At 38.1% G+C, this 21,684-nt stretch overlaps 1 protein-coding gene across 3 annotated transcripts in view; it reads left to right on the forward strand.

Annotated features, from left to right (window-relative positions):
- DMD (dystrophin) overlaps positions 1-21,684 on the forward strand; it is a 1,136,032-nt gene that overhangs the window by 53,505 nt on the left and 1,060,843 nt on the right. The window lies entirely within an intron of this gene.

The raw sequence follows: 21,684 nt of genomic DNA on the forward strand, positions 1-21,684 counted from the left end.
GGTTTCTTTCTCTTCACAGTTGTTGTTCAAAACATATAAAAGAGTTTGGAAGCACTGTAGTGAGAGATTACATGTTGCTGGTTCTAGAAAGTCCTCCAGAAGGAACTTATAATAGGCTTCTCTGGGATGGTGGTGAGCTGTAAAGATGTGATCAACACTGACTGGCTGTCCCCTAGGCTGGCTCCTTCTTCTGTTTTGCCTTACCACTCCCACAGTATGTTTCTGTGGTACCAATTCCAAAATCATCTAGAAATCAAAGCTGATTGTTATGCTAGTTGAATATAAGCAGTAGCAGACTAGAAATGCATGATCTCTGCATGCTTCTGAAACCTGCTGGCCTGAGGAATCATTCCTCTGCTGTTCATCACCTCTCCCAGCAAAGTAAAAAGCATAACATTCGTGTTGCTCTCTCTGGAGCTGGAATTAAATAGTTCCTTTGATGATCTTGCTCTACTAAACGGTTGTAACCTGTTTTGTTGGGTTTTTTTTCTGTACTCTTTTAAAACTAGATGCAGATGAACAAACTTGAAGCTTTCAAACACCCACAGCTACTGAAATCCATGAGGTGCTGTAATTCTGAAGGGTAATAATTGGCGTCAATCTTCGTAGTACAGTTTTCAAAAAACAATAAGTAGATGGAATAAGAAAAATTGCGTACAGAATTTCTAACAGCTTTTAGGGGAAAATGCAGAGAAGAGAAACTGTAATCTCCAGGCTTGTGTATAATGCTGGGAGATTGAATACAGTGGTTTCTAGTTTGGTCGTTCCCTTTGTTGTGTGCCTTTGGGGAGGCTGCTGGACATGTGTGCTTGCAGAGATAGCACTGAGTTACCTCTCTGGAGAGCGCTGGGGTAACAGGTAACATGTCCACAGGACTCTGCATACACCAAATCCTGGAACTGTTTTCTTCCTTCTCTTTTTCCTTTTCATTCATTCACAGCAGGTCTTGCTTGCAGAATTGTGTAATAAACCGAACCGCAATAAAAATTTAATGTGAATTGAAATTAGGCTTATAGATATTGTTACCTTTGTTTACTATACTCCATTGGCACATGCTCAAGAAAAAATAAAAAAGTGTATTGCTTTACCAGAGGAAAAACAAAAGGTGGAAGTGCTTTAGAAAACTGTTTTTTGGGGTTTTTTTTTCTTCAAATTAGTCTTTAAGAAAATTATGTATTTGAATTTAGTAAAAAGAAACTGTCTGAAATTGCAAAGTAAAATTGCTAGAGTTGTTGTTTTTTTTCAGTCTGAAACTGTCTTATCAAATATATTTAATCAGTTTTTGGCTACTTAATGCTTGCCTGGTAGTTCTGTCACCCTTTTATAATCTCTAATTATTCTGTGTATTTGTTTTTCTGTAATGGATTCATGCATTTGTATGTCTTTGAGGCTCTCTAAGATGTACATTTCTGCTCTGTGTGGTTAGACAGCTTGACCAGAGCAGTTTGAGCATGCAAGCAGTACAAATAATTAGCTTCAATGAATTAATGTCTTCTGCGTACGAAGGTTTTGATTTCTCCCAGGTTTTCCATGGGATTGTGCCGTGGGATTCCAGACGCCACCTGTCGGGTTTGCTGAAGACTGCGAGCAGCTCCTGCCGCGGGGAGTGCAGGTGCTATAAACAATAATGTGATTTTAATACCACGGAGCGTATCACAGAGCATAAATAATCGGTTTTCTCCAGGTCACTGCTTTATGCCGAATAACTTGATTTGTTTCAGTCTTTTGACTTAAAGCTGTGTTCTGGTCTTCTCCAAAGTTGTGGAAGTGTTTTAAAAGAAGATGATTTAGTCCTGTAATTGATACTTGGGCTCGATGTCCCGTGGTTTTGGGGATGTGATTGCGAGCTCTGTTCCCACAGGGGCTCAGGAGAGGGTGGCTGGAAAGGAGCTCAGAACATCGGGAGCGGCTCCTTCTGCTCTGGCCTCTCTGGGACTCACCCCAGAAATGCTTTCCACAGCTCCAATATTTCCTCTCTTTTGGTTATGATAATACCATAATTCTGTCATTTATATTTTCCTTTTAAATTAACTGGTAAAACTATGTTGGGGAGTTGGAGTTTGCTTTGGTTGGTTTTATTTTGGTGGTTTTTTGTTTGCTTTTTGGGGGGAGGAAATGTTCCACTAGCTTGTTTGGGTTTGAAAAGTGGTGTCCTTCTGGAATAAACCACTGTGTAATTTTTTCACTTATTTTTCCTGATAGCAAGGATGAGTGATAAGCTTATAAACTCAATTATAATGCCTTGAATTTTTAATTTACATTGTTGTTTTATATTATCTTTTGGCTGATCTCATAACTCCTTTATAAACAGCTAAAGATAATAACTTTCCTAAGGAAAGAAAAAACAAAAAACTAAGGTAAAAGCAATTTTAATTACTTTTATTTTATTATGCAAGAAGAAAAATAATTAAATAACATTACTTGATTTTTTCCCTGGTGTCATATTAGCCCCTTCAGGTACAATACCGTACCTATTGAAGATCATTTGTTGCATCATGGCTAAAGGAAAGGAAAAGCTACATGTTATTCTGTCTGTTTTCTGGCACAATGCATCAGAATATGTGGACCTTGTATTTATTCTTCTATGGATAAGAATGTATTTTAATTTTTATTAGAAAGTAGCACTGGAAACGCTACTGAGGTGTAATATCAAAAACTTTGGTTAAAATATTTTAAAACATTAAGCTCTGGGAAGACTTGCTGCTAATTTTAGTAGTCCAAACTTATTTTCTACATGACTGAATCCAGAGATTAAGTTTCACTCAATTACTTTAAAATAAGATTGGGTCTGAAGAACATGGAGAGTTTTAGAGACAAGATTTCACCTTTATCAAGCTAAGCACCTCTGTAGTACACATTGTGACTTGAAGTAGAATAATTCTGAATGTGCAGAGTTTCCCAATGGGTTTTTTGTACTTGACTTTTTTATTATAGCCTCCAAGAGAAAAAGGAGAGAATAACAGATCCTCTCTTTTATCCATTTTGGTTCTGTGGTAAAAGGCATTTCTTAAACTGTAGGACATATTTGTACTTTCTGCTGTTTTCTTTGTAGTTTTGATTGTACTTGGAGTTATTTTAGTCCTAATGCAAACAATGTCCATTTGACCCAAGAGTTCTGCTGTAGTGCTGTGATTTCTGCAGGCTTCTTCTGTGCAAAAAGCTAACCAGACTAACTCATGTTGGGAACAAAAGAATAAAAATCCCACCTGCCATTGTTAGGCATCCATGTGCTTTGCTGCTTATTCAGCCTGTGTGGAGACCTTAGTTTGCACAGAAACAAAAGCACTTTTTTGCTGTTTGTTTGTTTGTGGCTGTTTTATTTTTTTTTTTGTATGTCTCATTTTGTTTTGAATTCACATCCTGTTGATTATGTGCCAGGTCAGAAATACTGTGATTATCTCAATTGACTTGCTGGGAAAAAAAAAAAAGCCTTAGCTGGGTTTGGGCAATTTTTCCTGTACCCATACACATATTCCCAAACTAGCACCATGGGAATATCTTGACTTCTACTTTCTTAAGATTTGTCCAGTGGTGATATATATTCTAATCCTTATTTTCTGAATGGAGCTACTGTTAGTCCTGGGCTGACCTGGCAGATTTAATATCCGGCCTTTTCCCAGTTCTGGCCTGCTATGTTCAGACTGTAAAATTTAATTTTAGAAACTGTGATGAAAATAAAAAGGGTAGACAGTGTGCTTTTTTGAAAGCCTTGGTATTTTTCTGTTGTAAATACAAGAAAAGCAACTTCTGTGTTTGATGGTTTATTTTGCAAAGCAGGAGTTTAAATTCCCTTTGGCACTAATGGTCAATGTGAGGCAAATCAGTTTTAATAATGAAATATATCTCAGTCTGGGTAATTCCAAGAACTTTCAAAAAATTAGAAGGCTGTATTTATAAGAATAAGGGTGAATGAATCCTCTACCCTCTGTTCTCATTCCACAAGTGATTGTCATAGAAAAAGCTTAAGGTGAGCCAGAAAATTTGGAAATATTTTTCCAAAAAGAAACCTTCATTTTCTGATTTATGTTTGTGTCCTTAAACTAAAGGTTATCCTGTTCCATGGCAAGTTTTCATTTTATTTGGTTTGGGTGAGTAATGTGAGTCACTACTTTCTTCTGAATACTTCTGTCTGATTTATCATGGGTGACACAGATCTCTGTGTCAGCTCTGCTTTCACAGAGTCAGCCCAATTTCCTTTGGTGGTCTTAGATGTTTATTACTGTCATGTTTTTGCAAGCCAAGAAAGGCAGATGATGTTTTTGGGGTGGTTTCTACAGGAGTCAAAGGCTGTTGCAGGATGGGCAAGGGGAGGTGGTGCCTGCCAGCTCTGCAGCAGTGGCAGGTGACCCCTCCTGAATTCCAGCTGAGGTGAGCTTCACAACGGGAGAATTTCACATGGCAGAACCAGAGCTAGTGTGGCACTGGAAACACCACTCAGAACTAGCAGATGTGATTTCTCCTCTAAGAGGAGGGATGGAAAGCTGGAAAGTTTTATCACCTCCTCTGACCTTTTGCTATCATCTCAACAGCATTATGAAACAAACACTCATGGAAAGAGAAAATAAAGGTAAGCAGATAAACAGAGAACTAATTGAATTGTGTAAAAAAGCTTTCCAAAGGCAGCTCGTATCAAAGCTAGTGTGATGAGCTGAGGATTTCCAGCAGATTGTGGTGGGAGCCTGAGATGAGAGACAAGCTGTTTGGGAGGACTAGTTGAAGGACAGATCTTGGGTTTTATTTGTTTGCTTGTTATATTTTGGTCTAGAAACTTTTCTTGGTAGGTAAACTCTGCCATAGATTGCGGGTGTGTAAAACTAGGAAGGCACTTCCTAGTTGGTAGGAGGATGAATTAATTAGATGATTAATTAGATTAATTAGATGATTATTCTTAAGAACTTGGTTACCAGGGGAGCCTGGGGAGCAGAACCAGGAGGACACCGTTACTGGAGTAGCATGTGTAGGAAGGTGTAGTTTGAAAAATGATAAATAAATGCAAAGATATTAAATATTGCCACCTCAGTCATTGTCCAAATGTATCTGTGTGTCTGATGTACTAACAGGAGAGCTTCTGAGAGAAACTTGATAAATGTGTTTTTGGAAGACAAGGACTTCTGCAGACTTCCCTGGTCTGTCCCCGAAAGTGGCAGGAGCATGTGCTTTTCGGGACAAATATTCCCTGCAGCTGGAACTGCTGGCTTCCCTCACACCCTCAGCACCCCCAAATTATACACATTATTTTGAAAAGGCTGCCATTTTTCTCAGCCACTCAGGGCACAAGCCCTTCCACAGGAGTTTATGTACATGTAGAACGAAAAATAAAAAACCAAAATGGGAAGAGTGAACACCTGCAGGGCATGGCTGTAGTCTATGTAAACAAGCAGGAAAGAAATGTTTTGGCTTCTTTGGCATCTTCCTGTGGAATAATTCAGTTTAGCAGTATGACAATTCAAACTGAGCATAGCCAACAGTCATTTTTTGAACAGAAGGATTTTCCTTAACTTCAAATTCAGCTTTTTGGGAGAGTATTTGGATGCAATGGTGATAAAAAAAATTACCATGTAAATGGAAAATTAAAATAAGAATTAGCTACACCTATATTTTAATACCTGCTACTTCAAATAGTACCTTTCAGCTTCCGTGAGTTATATAAATATTAACTTGTATTCATTGTGCCCCAGAGAGATAAGTGTTATTAGCTTGATAAACAATAATATTAAGTAAATTATTTCTTATTTTTCCCCCTTGCTGTTTTCATTATTATTTTGAATGTTTGAAAATTATTTCCGTTATGGAGCTTTGATTTCCACATAGAAAAATTATAAAACCCTGAAACAAATTTATTATTAATTAGGCATGCTTTATTTTATTTAATCCTCTTTCTGTTTGAATGGAATGTCTTCATTCTTTCTGATACATTAGGTAAAGTGTATTGATTTCTTAAGTTTGCAATTTAATGGCCAATAACAACTGAAAGGTAGTAAATTGCAGTTTGAAAAGAAAAAGCCATTCCATATTTTGAGAGCTGTCTATGAAATAAAGAAAATAAAAACGTTATACTTTTATATATATTATTAAAGATATATATGTTATTAAAGATATGTGTATATATATATATATATAAAAGAAATACTCTTTTATGAAGTTTCAACCCCTCCAACTTCTCATTAAATTGCAGAAAATACAGAAAAAACAGGTTTTTCTTTTGATTTTGAGTTTAGATTTTCCCATTGTTTTGATGAGTCTCACATCCATCTTCTTCCCTTTTGTTCACCCTGGGGTTTATTTTGCTGGCCTTAGTTCTGGGTTACAGAGGAGAAAAGGTACTTCTCTAGGAAATACCATTTTGTACTTCACCATCAGTGAGGCTTCACTAATTGACATCATGGACCTCCTAACGAACAAGTTCTGGCTGAAAAAAGCTTCTCCTCACCTCTGGTTGCTGTTTCTAACTAACTGTAGGGTATGACTGATATTTACCTAGCAGAGACTTGTGTAGTGGGTGCCTGGGATACAGCACCAGGCAGGATTTATGGCACTGTTACTCTTAGTCATGTATTTACAGTTGTCTCTCAAACTTAAAATAACTGACTGGGTAGACAGTTCCATAGACATGGTTAAAAGAAATCATCTTAGTTCGGGAGCCTGCTATAAATTCACTGTAAGTTTATAGGCTTCCTTGGTTTCAGATGGCTGTTTCTGAAATGCATGGCTGCTATTACAATTGCCTGAGCTTCTCAAGGGAGTTGGGTATAAACATCACCCACACAACAACTTCCTGGCCCTTTGCTTTTCTGCCCTTCACTTTTTTTCATAAGTGATTCTGTGGGTTGTATAACTAAATAGATTTTTTTCCTTCCCTGCCTATATTTAGACCCACATACTGAGCTACGTCATCTTGCCGCTATGGTTCCAGTACTAATCCTCTTTGTGACTTCCCTGATCACATTTGCCTGTGATCTGGCTGACCATGGCAATAATCTGTTGGGCAGACTGCAGGAAGTCCTTGATGCTCAAGGTTTTCCACATTGACTGCAGGCTTCCTAGCAGCCACTGCCTCCTGATGATGTGTGGCTTTCCAGCTGTGCCCCCACTAACAGTGACCATGCCTGGGCAGCAACTTCTCTGAGTTTGTGAAGGGCATGAAATACAGCTTTCTTCAGCAGCATTCTGGCCTGAGTGATACTGTGTGTTTTATCTTTATTGTGCTGGGAGACTGCTGAGTTTTATCTTCTCAGTAGGAACCCAAAAAAACAATGTTCTCTCAGTTATTGATGTGCAGCTACTATGAAAAGTAGTTAAATTGGTTAAACAGTTTTAATCACCAGATAAGAAAATCCTGGACCTTGAGGAAAAAATGCATAGCAGAGAAAATGTGAGCTGCTATTAGGATACTGAGAGATAGAACAATTCAGGATTAGAGAGGCAATGTTTACGATGAAAAATAATAGAATTAGGAGTAAGCATAAAGCTTTTTAATTTTAGCAGGAAAGATAGGCACCTGCAGTCAGTTCTGTTAATGGACTGCTGAAGCCAACACTTTCTTTGAGGAGGTGTGGAGGAAACAATTCTTTTTCTTTCAAAAAGCTTCTTACAGATTGCTTATGAGGCTTAAGGGATTTTAACAATAGATTTCCCATTAAAATGTGCAAACTAAAGTTTAAAGTAAAAGTTCTTCCCTTGCCATGACAGGGGAGGTTAGGCAGTGCCTACCTGAGCACAAAGGGCAGCCCAGCAGGAGCAGATCTGTGGGTTGAGCCCTTCTGTCAGTGCCATGGGACCCCATGTCAAGGGGTCTCTCTTGGACTGGCTCTAGGCTGCACTGCACACACCTAATTAAAACAGAGAACATTTGAAGATGTCCTATCTAATTTTGTCCAGTTGAGTCAAGTTCACTTTCTCCGAGTGTTCTGTGCTTTGTGAACCAAACCATGGGAAGGTCAGACATGGGAGCAGCTTGCTTTCGTTATGTGCTGTCCAGAGGGGTGTTGACAAATGCTCAGTTTTTCCTCTTCTCCCCAAAAGTCATACAAGCGTTTATTGTTACGTTTTTACTCCCCCACATTGTCATGTCTGAGTGTAACTTTGTATTTTAATGTCATCACTGAGAATGGGTTATTCTGAAAATTTTGTGTGTGGTTTTCTATGCAGAATTCATGCTTGTAAGCTCTTCAGCTCAGGGTTATTTCTGCTGTTGTTTTATTCATGTAACTTGTCTATTTCTTGAATAACTGGTGCTAAATATGAAAAGAAGCATAATGATATATCTATGTATGTTCAACATTCTTTGATACATATAATTTATAAAATAGAAAATTGTTACTTTAGTCCAGATGGATCATCTTTAAAGATCCTGGTTTTGCATCCATGGACATCAAAAGGAAAACAATACCACTGAGACTTTAAAGCTGTGCAAAGGCACTTAAAGAAATCAATGAGCAGTAGAGTCTAGATGCTGCTGTAGATTTTGCTTAGCAATGAAGTGCCTCTTTAAGGTGCCAGAAATATTTTATTCAATCAAAAGTTCCTGATCCATAAGCACACTTGGCCAAAATTTTCCAAGGAGCTTGGGAAGATACCCAGTGGGATTTACAAATTCGTTCTAAGTGATTACCCTCAAAGTATTCACTTTCAAATGGGAGCTAATGGTCAGACCTCTGAAGTGTTAAATATCCTTGAATGTCTCTGTGGTATTTTATATAGCATCGGTTTTCTTGGCTTTTTTTTCAAAAAGCACTTCAGAACTTCTTATCTCATGTGTTTGTGGAACTCTTGAAATCAGAATTATCATACCCTTGATCCTGCTGGTGTACTTTCTAATTGACTATTGAATTCAACCCTATGCAATAATAGCATGTATGAGTATTCTTATCTGGAAACCTGGACATGTATCTGGTCTCCTGCTCAGACAGAATGGTAAAATTTTTATTACCTTTATTGAAACTGGCAGGAACTGGAGTCCATTGCTGGAGAAAGGGTGCTCATGTAGGCACAGAAAGGATTGTCTAAAGTAGCATCCAGCCTGTACTGTGGGCAGGTTAACTTTTAGCCGTGTTTTCTGTTTACCAGCCCATTTTCCTCACCTATTTCTTTCTGCATCCTGTGGAAATGATGGATCAGAAGCCCATGGATTCTCATTCTAGCTATGACATCCTGCACAGCAGTGAGCTGGGTGCCAGGGGCCACTCCTGTCCTGAGGAGCCCCGAGGTTCTTCAAGCACCACGGTTTCCTTCATGGGGACCGAGGCTACGACTGGAGCTGGGAGATGCTTGGGGTGTGTTTTTCCTCCTCCCAGTACCCTGGTGGGCCGTGGTGGAGGTGGGACATGCTCAGCTTAGGCCTTTCCAAGCATTTGTGTCTTTATGGGAAATTGCTAAGAAATGGATTTATAAACCATCCAGTTTTGATAGAAATGATTTGGAGAGTACTAAATGCTATTTCAAAGCAGGAATGAACTTCTGAACCTTTCACTAATTGTCTTAAGTAAGGTATTTCTCTTGATACTTATCTGCCAGATAATCTACAGGGGCTGACTTTTTTTTTTAAAGACAATTAATTAAACCATTTTTTTTATAATGGTTAATTTTCTTTGTGTAGTATTTTGGAAGAGAAATATCGCACTAAGTGAAGAATTGATTTAAAGACTTATACTACCAAGAATAATAGAAAAATCTATTGCTGCTTTCTTTATGTTAGTTTCTTGATATATTCTAGAAAGGTCATTAACTTTAGCTGTAAATTTATGTTCTCCAGAACTGTGTTTCTGCTGATACATTTTCTCTGGGCTGAATTCTAGTTTTCAGCTAGGTTTTCCTTTTAATAGTAGCACATGTATAAGGTTAGGTGGAGGTGATTAGATCAAAAATTTGCATTGAAACTGGTGCACTTTATTTCATTTACCAGAGTACTTTCATGTGGTCTTATTTTCTGAAAAGATAGCTTTAAATCTGTATCTGTGTCTGAAGGTCTCCAGTTGAAGACAATCCTGTGTTACCTATTTTATAGTAAAATATTCACTTTGTTAAACACAAATAAAACATTGAAAATAACTCTGCTGATGTTCCCACCACGTAGCCACATGCCTGTTGGTGGCATGAAACATATGTAAAAGCCTTTGAATCATCTTGCTTCACACTCATTAACAGCCTAAATTCCTGAAAGGGAGCAGGGACATTTTAAATGATGTGAGGCCCCTGAGAAAGTTTTAGAGCATGTGCCCTAAATTACTGGTCAAAATTGAAAGCACCGAGTGTTTCTGCTGCATCTTCCAGAAGCCTGACTCCTCATCTCCAGCCTTCTGCATCCTCACCTCTGATCCCTCAGCACCGAGTCATGGCCTTCAGCTTTCTCCATCCTCACTGCTGGCTCTCTCTCCCTTGTCTGTGCCCTCCCCAGTGGGGTGCAGGGCTGTCACCTTCCAGCAGCAGCTGCCACCTGCAGCCTTCGATAGGAAAGGGAACTCCTCAGGACCTGCCGTGTGCCTTGCAGGCTCTGTGTGCTTCTCTGGGGGTCCTCACTGCACACTCTGCAGTGCCTGATATGCAGGAGGGGCTTGAATTGCTTCCACCCCTAAAATACTTTAAAATGTGAAGCATCTAAGCAGTCTCTTGGCATGGCAGTGAATAAGGCGATTTGGGTATAGAAATGTCACAAAAATATAAATTTTGTTTTTCTAACAATAAGTACAAGAGATAAATTTTCTCAGTGTAGTATTTCTTGAAGTTTAAAGAAAACTTTTTTTTTTTTTTTCTTCCAGAAATGAGGATGTTTAATGTTTTTCAGAAAGAAAAAAAGAACTCTGAAACATTCATAGTCATAGGTATCAGGGTTATCTAAGAATATTTGTTCTCTCAGGTGGTGGAGGAGTTGAAGTGATAAAGTGAGTTTAAGTAAAGCCACTTGAGGAGGGAAAGGTGCACTGGGTATTAAAAAAGAAAAATTGAATATATTGCTGGAAAAAAACATTGGTACTACTAATATCTGTGTAGTGATTTACATTAAGTGAATCTCCACATTTTTGTTTCATGAAAAAAGGGTTCATGTTTTAAGAGAAAAAATGTTGTTTGAGGGTCCTCTGGTCATAGTTCAGTAAAAAAAAATAAGAAAACCTTAAAGATCATAAAGTCTAACTGTAAACACAAGACTGCAAGTCTTTGGAAAAAAGAACATTTTGCATATTGGTAAAAAGTAGTAGTTTTTTTTTTCAGTAGGGATATGGAAAGAGAAGAATTTTGAAGGAAGAAGAAGAAACAAACAAAAAAAAAACCCCAATCACACCCCACATCCCTCCAAATGATAACAATAAAAAAATTAAGATGCTGGACATACTAGAAATTCAGGTAATTTATCTTGTAATAATTAATTACATTCCTTCCATGTGTGTACTTTTCTAGCAGTTCTCTACATTTACTCTACGTATTTAAAGTTCGAGGCACAAATTGCATTGTGTTGGTTTTTTTTCAGCCTCTGAGTTGCTGCTTCTCAAACAATCCAGGTGGGTGGTAGCTTGAAATAGCTGCATTCTCATATCTACTCCCAGCCCTGCCTTATGCAGTGGCATGTGATGTGTTTTGTGTGCCTGGTGTAAGTGACTCATTGCTTTTGCAGCTCCTGCCCTCGTCCCTCATGGCAGGAGCAGTGCAGTGGGGCTTGGGGAAGGTGTCCCTTGCTGTTGTGCACTTCTCCTGTGGCCAAAGGCTGTGCTGAAGTGACCCCTGAGCAGCCACCAGTGCCTCAACAGCAGTCCCCAAACTGGACCCCTGCTCACACAAGGTTCCATTAGCAGGGCAAAGCTTCACAGCCTTTCCTTCTGCTTATTTCTGCTCTGTAATGTATTGCCACACCTGAGTCTATCTTTGCTAAATTTCAAGTGTATTTACACAGGTAATCTGTCCTGACTGCCCTGTCATTTGCCTTCCTTCCTGCCTGTGATAATTAATAATAATAATAATAATAATAATAGTAGTATTGCAAAAGAACTTTATTAAATGCTTTCAGAGAACTGAACAGATTATATCTACCTGAAGAGAAGTGGATGAATTACTGAAAGTAAAAAATGTTAAGGTAACCTTTAGGTCATCCATTTCTTTCCCCATGTTATTTTCTATTACTTATTTTGTAAGACCTTGCCCAATGTGAAATCTTGTGAGTAGCAATGCTTCCAACTATACCATGTTCAAGAGAGATTTATTTTCCTTTCATCCAAGTGTCCCAATATTTATTTAGAACGTGTTGTAGGCTGTGCAGCAAGACTTAAACCTGATGGAAACCCCCAAGGCAAGGAGAGGATGTTTGAGTGGGTGGTGCTGCAGGTTGCTTCATTTTCCAGCTGCTTCCTATAATTCAGGGAATGCTATAAACTTGAATTTAATCCATGAAGCATGGCTGTGCTGTTCTCCCTATAAACTGTCCCCTTCTTGCTGCTCTCTCCTGATGGTTTGAGATTGGATGTTTCTAGAGAGATTTTGAGAAATACATATTTCAGTGCACATCACTTGTGTAAGCTGGGTATAAACTGAAGATCTTAAGGTTTGGTCTGCAATAAAATTTCCTCAAGGTTTTGGTGTCATTTCGACAGATGGGGCAGGGGGGATTTGTAATCCTTTCCATTTTAGTACAGGTGGCTTAAGCTGCAGTTCAGACTAAGTCTAGATTTGGTCCTTTTTGAAAATTCATTGAAGTCAGTAGAAATTAACCACGGCAGAAGTTGCTCCTGAGGTTTCCCAGTGAACAAAAGTGGGGCCCCCCTGGCATGAGCCTAAGGACCAGTGCCTGCTGCTCTGTGCCACCCCCTCAGCCAGTCCTGGAGCTGGGTCCTGGCAGGAGCAGGCTGCAGCAGGGCAGGTCTGCCTGTGCAGGGGACTCGTCAGCAAAATAAAAATGCTCCCAGCCTGCATTCTAGGAGCTGCTTTATGGACTTGTTAATGTAAGGATGGGCAGAACAAAGGGATTGCCATGATAAATACCCGAGTTACTGCTCGCAGAGCAGAGGGACTGCTGACTGGAAATGCAGTAAATGCTCGTGCCACTTAGCTTATTTTCCCTCTCTGGTGTGTAATAACTGGGTATAATATATGGGTGCAGTTGAGTACCTGTGCTACTGTGGTTTTTAGTTTTATTTCTATTTTTTTGTAAGAATTCCCTTGCCATCTGTGTGGAACATCACCACTTTGCCAGTTTGTCAAGAATCAATTATTCCCACAGAATCACAGAATAGTCTGAGTTGGAAGGGGCCCGGAAGGATCATCAAGCCCAGCTCTTTAGCAAATGGCCCATATGGGGATTGAACCCACAGCCTTGGCAGTGTTAGCAGCATGCTCTGACCAGCTGAGCTAGTCCCAGGGTCTTTTGGTTAAAATCTTTTTGGTCATCGTGGTTAAAGCATTTCAAAAGTAACCACCCACCTAGAGCACTTCTCAGAATATGAGCAGTGATCTAATAAATGATGAAAGCAAAATTCAGGGGGTTTAAAATTTTTAATTTTTTTTCTTTATTTTGAATATTGATTCTACTACTGGCTGTGACATAAATGGAAGCTACAGTCTGATTTTTTGCATACATTAATGTGGGTGAGTGATCTCCAAATAACAGAGTATGTTTTTGAGGAGTTTCAATTCATTGTTGCACAATTTTTTTTTCTAGGAGAGTTTTTGACTAAAATCTCAAAAACATGAAACACTGATTCCTGTGTTAAAACAATATACAGATAATGCTCTGTGTTCCTTACAGTTAAGCCCTTTAGCTGCCTCCTCAACATGAATTCATCTAAGTTTTCCAGACTGATTTTTTAAATTAAGTATTGTGATTGCATTAAGCTTTCCAGCTACTCTGCAGTTTCACATAGTGTTGACAGATCCTGGTCACTGAATACACTGCTTTTAAAGTAATTAAATAATTTGATCTCTATGAAAATGTCTTCAGGTGAAATCTGGCAAATAGTGTGGATGGGGCTCTCAGACAGAAGCCACTGCTGGCAGGACAGCATTGTTCTATCACCCAGAGAGGTGGGAGGAGTATGAGACTTGCTTGGGAGGTAATTATTTTTCATTCTCATGTTGAACTACCAAAGTGTCAGGTGTATTAGAAAGGCTCTGTGATGGTGCTTTGGGCATTTCTCCTTAGCAGCTCCTCAGAACAGTGAATAGCCATTTGGATAATACTGGGATAGACACGATTTTTACAGGTTTCATATTTGTAATAAAAAGTGTAATGCAAATCATCAGATAGGCAAAATGGGACAGAGTTGAGAATGCATTAAACCACCATGAATTTTATGAAGCAAGATGATGAAGTATATTAGAATAAGAAGCACAGCAGCTACATCTTACACCTAAAAAGGTGTTTTCGTTTCTCATGTTTTTCACATCTCTGATACTTTTTCTTACTTGTTGGTCTCATGCAGTGTTTGTAACCTTGATCAGATTTGTTTTGAGCTCAAGTTTGTGCTTTTAATTTAGTTCTCTGCACCATTTGTGTGCTGCACTCTCTTTATTACTCTCCCTCTGTGATTCTAACAGAACATATTAACATTGATTGAAGTCTCCAGCAGCTTGTTCCATGTGCTTCACAGGCATTTAGTCCTGTATTCACTTTCAATGTGACAATTAAAATCACTTTAGTTCATGTCACTGGAATTAATTGCCGGCATTGCAGGTGACTGGGAATTCAGCTGGCTCAGGACTCAGCTGTGCTTGGTAGTTTTCGTGTCATCATACTTTCAATGGCCTAAAAAGTGAGTAAAGGAGAGTGAAATATCTCCATGAAGTGATTTGAAGGTTTCTGAGTCTAAAAAACTGTAAGCAGATTATGTATTCCTTATAATGTGAAATGCACTTTGAAGTATAAACTGTCCAGGGCAATTTTTAGCAGAGACACGTTTTTGCCTCACCTCTTAAATATCTCCTCAAAATACATATGTAAAGTAATAGGGGATTAATAGATGATTGATAAATTGATTTTCCAGCTACTGACTTCATAAGGAAGAATGTTGACTTTGATATTATGGTGTATATAACTCAGGATCCAAAGGAGCACAGATTTAACTTAGCAGCAGCTGTCAGAGAGGGAAAGAGAATTTCTTTTGATGCCATAGGGATGTGGTAGTCTTCAGCACAGACTGCATTTTATAGCACTAGTTTTTTGTTTACTAATTGGATATGGCAGGAGAACAGAGAAATATGTTAACTGTAATATTTTGAATACTGGGGATAATTTAATACAACCCTTAAAAAATTGAAAGAGATATATGAAATAAGGATGATGCTTTTTGCTCCTTTATTTTTCATATCTCTCCTGCAATCTTAGGGACTTTTTTTTTCTTCATTCTTTCAGTTGGCTTCTAGGGTCTGACTTTGCTGGTTTTCTTAACACTGGACACATGCTAGGAAGTGTCTCAGGTTGCTGTTCCCACCCGCCAGTAGAAATAAGATGACATACAGAAAAAATAGCATTGCTTTTAAAGCTCAGTGGTTACAGTTTGGGAAAAAACACGTGCCAAGTAGAAAACTCTGAATATTTGCAAGCACACACTCCTAAGAAGACATTTTTAGGATCAGGCTTTTGCAAGGGTGAAAACTATTGTTCTTTTATAAAACCTGGTTTTCACTCACCTACATTTTATGTTTTTAAATTTTCGTCTACTGCTATTTACTAATTATCTGTCTTCCTGTGATTATGTTCTCACATTTTCATGTATATTGATCTTTACATCAAAAAGCATCTCAAAGTAAATATTTAGCAATGTGTTAATGAAAAAACAAATGCACAATCAAAAAATAAAAAAAGCAAACAAGCTAAACTAAAAAACCCACTAACAAACAAAACCAAAATAACCACGAGTACCCCCCGCCCTCCAAACAATGTCAAACAAACCCAGGTTTTGCAATTTCTCGTGTGTCAGTGGAAATCTTTGAGTCTTGTCACTGAGTGCATCTGTGTTTCTGATAACTGAATTACTTCCCTTCTTTTCCTAAGCTGGACAATGTTTTTTCTGGGAGGTCTCTTTAGATCTACCTTGAACCTTATGTCACCCTATTTGCATCTGTCAGCATCTTCCTGGGCACAGCCAAGTGCCAGAAGCCTGTATTTACCCCTCTCCAAAAGGGGAACACCCTGAAAACATTACCATAACTGATCACTCCATCTTTCTTTTTGTGCTCCCCCAAGAAACTTTATCATGATTCTTACAGAAAATATTTTGGAGGTGGATTTAGATCAATGGTCATCATTAGTAATAATGAATTGTATGTTTCCACCTCCTCTGATCTTCATTTTCATCCTATATCCTCTACATGTAGTCATAAAAGATTCTTTAGGATGGGCAGCATCATTTTGCTGGAACTCATGGACAGCACTGGGGGTTTGTTCCTGCACATCTCTGTGAGAACCTTCCACCTGCACCTTGAGATGGTTTACTGATCAAAAATGGAGAACAGAACCCTTCTGCTTCAAGCATGAGGAAATAATATTGTGGGTGAGGAATAGAGTCCCACATTTCCCTTTTCCAGCCTCTGTCTGTGCTTGTCCCAAGGTAGCCTAAGTGCTTAAATGGCCCCCAGCTGGTGCTGGGGCAACCAACGCCCTTTGGAAATCGAGCCTCAAAGCTGAGAGTTGTCACAACTCCTGATCAGAGGACTGGTGTCTGAAATAGTCCATTACCAGGAAAAATTAAAGGTTTTGTGTTGCAGCACCTCTTGCTATTTCAATCTTCATATCTAATTTCTACTCATTAACTGCTATTTCTGTCTTACCTTATTTTCAGACAACTGAAGAAATAATATTTCTTACACTCTAATGGAGTTACCACACTCCACTGGAGGGTTTATTTTTTAAATGCCAAGCTGTAATTGTAGCCAGTTTTTATTTCTGTTTAATTTCTTTTTCTCTTGAATTTAGTATTCATTGATGGAAAATATGGATACTCCATTATCTGTATTTATATTGATTGCAATTTTTCTTTTTTGATATATTACATAATTTTTCTAACTCTTGATGCTAAGATGCTGAACAAAGGATTTTGGCGACAATGTTGGAATTTGAAATGGTAAAAGATTTTGGCAAAAATTTCAGGGGTAAATTTGACAAAAGATTTGAAAGATCTGAAGAATGACCAGCGATAAATTTTTGTTTGTTTAGAGAGTTTTAGAGTTCTAGAATATTTTGCCTTTGCTACTCGCTAGATCCAGATATTTTATTCGAGGTTAATACTCAGTAAGGTAATAAAAGAATCTTCAGAGTAAACTTGAAATAAGAAAATTGTTAAAATGTCACAACCTTCAAGAGAACTAATTTTAAAGCTTTATAGACACGGAATTAGAGCTGTCAAAATGGGTGGAGGAGAGAAGAAATGTAATTCTGTTTCAAACTGTAGCTGGATTGATTTATTTATTTATCAAAGTTTCATTGTCCATGAAATACATGCTTAAAGAACTTTAATGCCTGTTGACTTCTTGATTTAGAGTTATAATTTGTAGCCAGTTTTGGCTGAAAGGTTGTGCAAAATTGTTAGCAAAAAATAATTTTTTTAATAATTTTTTTTTTCTCCTAACCAGATAGGGAGGTACTGGTTTCTGTTCACGTAAATACTCTGTTGTAGCAAAAAGAGTGCTGGTTTTGTGTTGTTACATGCTTTTCTCTTTCTTCTGGTTTTCCTCCCTGTTTTCAGTGGGATACAAAAAGTCATTTTCCATCAACGCTTTCCCAGAATCAGAAGCTTTAGGTGTTTTTTCTCAGTTTTTTAGGATTTTCTTTTCTTTGCAGAGTGACATCATGCTTCCTCATACAGAAAAGTGGGAAGAGAATCTTAAATTGTTTTGACAAACACATTGAATATTTTACCTTTTTAAATTCAAGGTAGGAAAAATTGTATTTATTGTGGGCTTTTTATTTAACTTCAATTACTCTAGCCAACTGAAATTACAGTGCTGGAGGTTTTTCAAAATTTATCCTGAGGATATTGCAGTTACAATATTTGAATAGAGTTTTTCTTTACTAAGAAAATTTTAACTTCATAATGTTTTTGAGTTGAAGACTAGAGCCTCTCTTCTACCTTTTGCAAACTCTGTGGCAAGAAATATTTAATTTCATAAAACTCTTCCAAAATGCTTAGGAAATAATGTTCTAGCAGGTTCCCTACTGTGTGAGCTGGTGTACTTGCAATAGTTTATTTTATACCATTTGACAACTTGATGTCCAATTTTGTAGCTCCAGAGCCAAAAATTGTCTAATATGCAAAGGGCATGTTTTCAAAATGCTCTGTCTACACAAAAAATTAAAATAAAAAAAAATAAATATAGAAACCAAAACAAACACAGCTTGCCTGTGTAGAAAGTCTTTTTTAGAATGACTCTTTTTTTCCCATAGCTATTAGGACAAATATATATAAACTTTTAGAAATAGCAAGAAATTGATGGGGTGACAACACCAAACACAACAGAAGGACAGAAATCTGCTATTTTACAAGAAAAATTTCTAGCAGAGCAAAGTCAGCAATATCCCACTATTGTTCCTTTTTTTTTTCTTTTTTTGTTCCTTTTTTTTTCTTTTTTTTTTTCTTTTTTTTTTTCTCTTTTTGTTGTTGTTGCATGTGTGTGTTGGATGATCTCGATGACAGAGTATGTATTAAGATTCTCCTGCTGCTTGTCCATGCTGTGTGACAGAAACACTCCAGGAAAAAGCTGCTGAAGTGCTCATGAGAGTGGGCAGTGAGGCTCTTACAAGGTGTGAAGCAGGAGGAGATGGGGGAGTTGGTGCAGCTGCTTGGCAGGTTGGGAACTGTTGTGCAGCTCGATGGAGCTGTGCAGGCAAGGATGTGTTTGGAACTTCCTCTGTGATGGGCACTTCATCTTTAAAGTCATGGGGAACCCTTAACTCCTGATGAGGCCCATTAAAATATAGGATATATTCTGCTATGTAAAATAAAGGCCTGTAGCTTAAAAAACACTTGATAAGAATAGAAAATGTTTGACTACATACACATTTTGAGCACATATCTGAGCTTAAAACTTAAGGGCTGTTTACGAAGCCCATCTTAGCTTTAAGAGGTGGTTGTGATAATGCCCACAAGACTTAAATTTAGAAGCATCTCTCTCTTGCCAAAATCAGATACTTTACTACAAAGTAGGAAACCAACTTCATGATCAGAACATCAAAAAGCACACAGAGGAAATCTTTCATGATTGTCATTAGTCATACTTAGTTTTCAATATTGTGAAAGCTGGTTTATGCTTTATATAGTCCTCCTGCTGAAAATGACTTTATTTCATCAGCCAGTTTCTGCTTTTTTGCCCTTCCCTAGAGGTCTTGAACTAAAGGAAATCTGTTGATCATCGCCAGATTATATTCATGTGCCTTCTATCTTCAGCATATCTCCTCTGTTCTTCTGTGCATTGACTCATAATAAGTATTCCTCTCTTTTTTTTTTTTTAATTTTATTTTTGTAGTGGTTTTCTTTTCCTCAGAAACTAATTTTCTGCTTATTGCAGCAGCTGTATGTTCTGGAGAATATTCTATTCCTGGTGTTTTACTATATGTTTGATGAAAAGATAATTTCTTTACCTCTTCCAGTAAATACAATGGTTTTCTACCATAAAAATATGGTTTTCTGTTGTCAGAGAAAAGTTTTCCTATTGTGTTCATTCTGTGTTCAGAAGTAAACTATTGAACTGTGACCAGAAATATCTTCTTAATCCTTATCCACTGTATTTGATATCCATTGATCAACTCCAGATTTCATTATCTCTTGTGGATTTGGTTGAAGTTGCTTCATAACTTCTTTGTTTGAACTTTCTAGGAGGTTTTTAAGAACAACTTAAATTTTTTTTGTTTGGTTGTTTTGGTTTTTTTTTTGTTTGGATTTTTTTTTAGTTGTTTTGGTTTACCTCAAATAGTGCAACACATGTATTGGTGAGGTAAAATATATAACATATTTGAGAGACAAAATCTTAGAAAACAGCACTTGCATTGTTTGATGCTTCCTGAGAAAGTAGGTGTGCTGTTCCATTATTGTTCCTTTGTAGGAGTAATTTGCTTTATTGCTCTTGCATTCTTTCCTGTTTCTCAAAGGGTTCCATATGGCAGCAAGACAATGGCCATATATGAGCATTTTTGTTTTAATTCTGGCTTGGCATCAAAATTCAAAGAAATTGATGGTCTTAATGATTTTGTGCAATATATCAATAGCAGTCTGCATGTGTCAATAAATCAGTCTAAAAGCTCCTGGAAAAGAGTGGTTTACCTGTTATGTTAGAAGAAAGCATTGCATTTTTAAAGCAATTTTCATCTGCTGTTGTGGAAGGGTAACAGGTGCACTACGAATGATGCTCCCTCTCATTGGAGTGCAGATTTCTGACTATCTTGCATTCACATGTTGATCTCCCAAGCACCATCCCTCTCAGGCCTCATTTTCATTGTGATTAACTCACCTTCATTTGGCATCACAGCTCTGGGTAACAGAAGTGACAAGGTAGATTTTTTTGATCTGAGTGTTCCTGTTTTGAGTGCCTGAACAGATTGACTGTGGCAGAAGAGGAGTGTGGGGGGGTGATTTGGGTTTGTTTTGTTCAAAAGATGCGGTGAAGTCTTCCGTGTTTCTTCCCTCTGTAGTAACTCTCTTTAGGGCTGTCTCACTGCTCCAGACAGTTACAGACAGTAATAAACTCCACCCTGAACTTTATTAATTACACCATGGAGGAGATGAAAGTTAGAGACAGAGGGAATGCTTTCAGTGACAAGCTGCACTATTAATGAACACTGAGGAGTGGAACAGGCTGGTTTAACCTCAAAAAACATTGGTCAGACTTTGACTGCTTTTTCCCACCTCTAAATTTTTTTTCAGCAAAATCTGGGTGAGTGAAACCATAGGAGGAGGGAATAGCTCCAGCTGAACAACTGGCATGCCTTCTTATATTTACTCCTGTGTTCATTGCAAGTGTGGGGGTGTGGAATCCACGGGGTTAGTGTCTATGTCTCAAACACCAAGAGGCTGGATGGCTGTGGAGCCAGCCAAGGACTGTTGGGAACAACAGACAAGAGCTGTTGGTAATAATGTGCCCCACTCATGGGAAAGAGCAAGATGTGGCTGGAGAAGGGGGCCATGTGGAGGTAGGATAGCACTTTTCTGGGATAAACATCATTGTTCTCATTCCTGGAGATGAGCACAACACAGTACAGCACAAGAGAAAGAATGAGGTCTAGAACTGGGCTTGGATTCTAGGGTGATCAGGACCACCCAAGACACCTAAAGCCTCTGATCCAATTCCCATTCCAGGAAGGTCTGAAAGAATGGACATGATAACTAATTTGCATAGAAAGCAAGAAACTTCTCTTCAGGGCAGGGAACGAGTATATATACTATTAAAAAAGAGGTACCCCCACCAAGCCTGACTGTGCACCCCAGGACCCTGAACATTGGCTGTTCCAATGTTGGAATGAGGACTGGTGCTACCTTTTTCTCTTTTTCTTTTTTTTTTTTTTCCTTTACTTTCCTTCTTTCATCATCTTACCCCTTTATCCAAAACCTGCTGCCATTCCCTTATACAGTAGGTCAGGGACTAACATAGCAATTCCCATACCAAGTGTGTAATTTACAACTGAAACTTCGTGAGTTTTTGCAGATCCTCTGACTTCTGTTATTCTTCTAACCACAAGCATTAATAAACCTTGGGTGCTCCTGTCCCATTAAGGGTGGG

Source organism: Cyanistes caeruleus, chromosome 3 (genome assembly GCF_971803275.1).
Source record: "Cyanistes caeruleus chromosome 3, bCyaCae1.hap1.1, whole genome shotgun sequence".
Lineage (NCBI taxonomy): Eukaryota > Metazoa > Chordata > Aves > Passeriformes > Paridae > Cyanistes > Cyanistes caeruleus.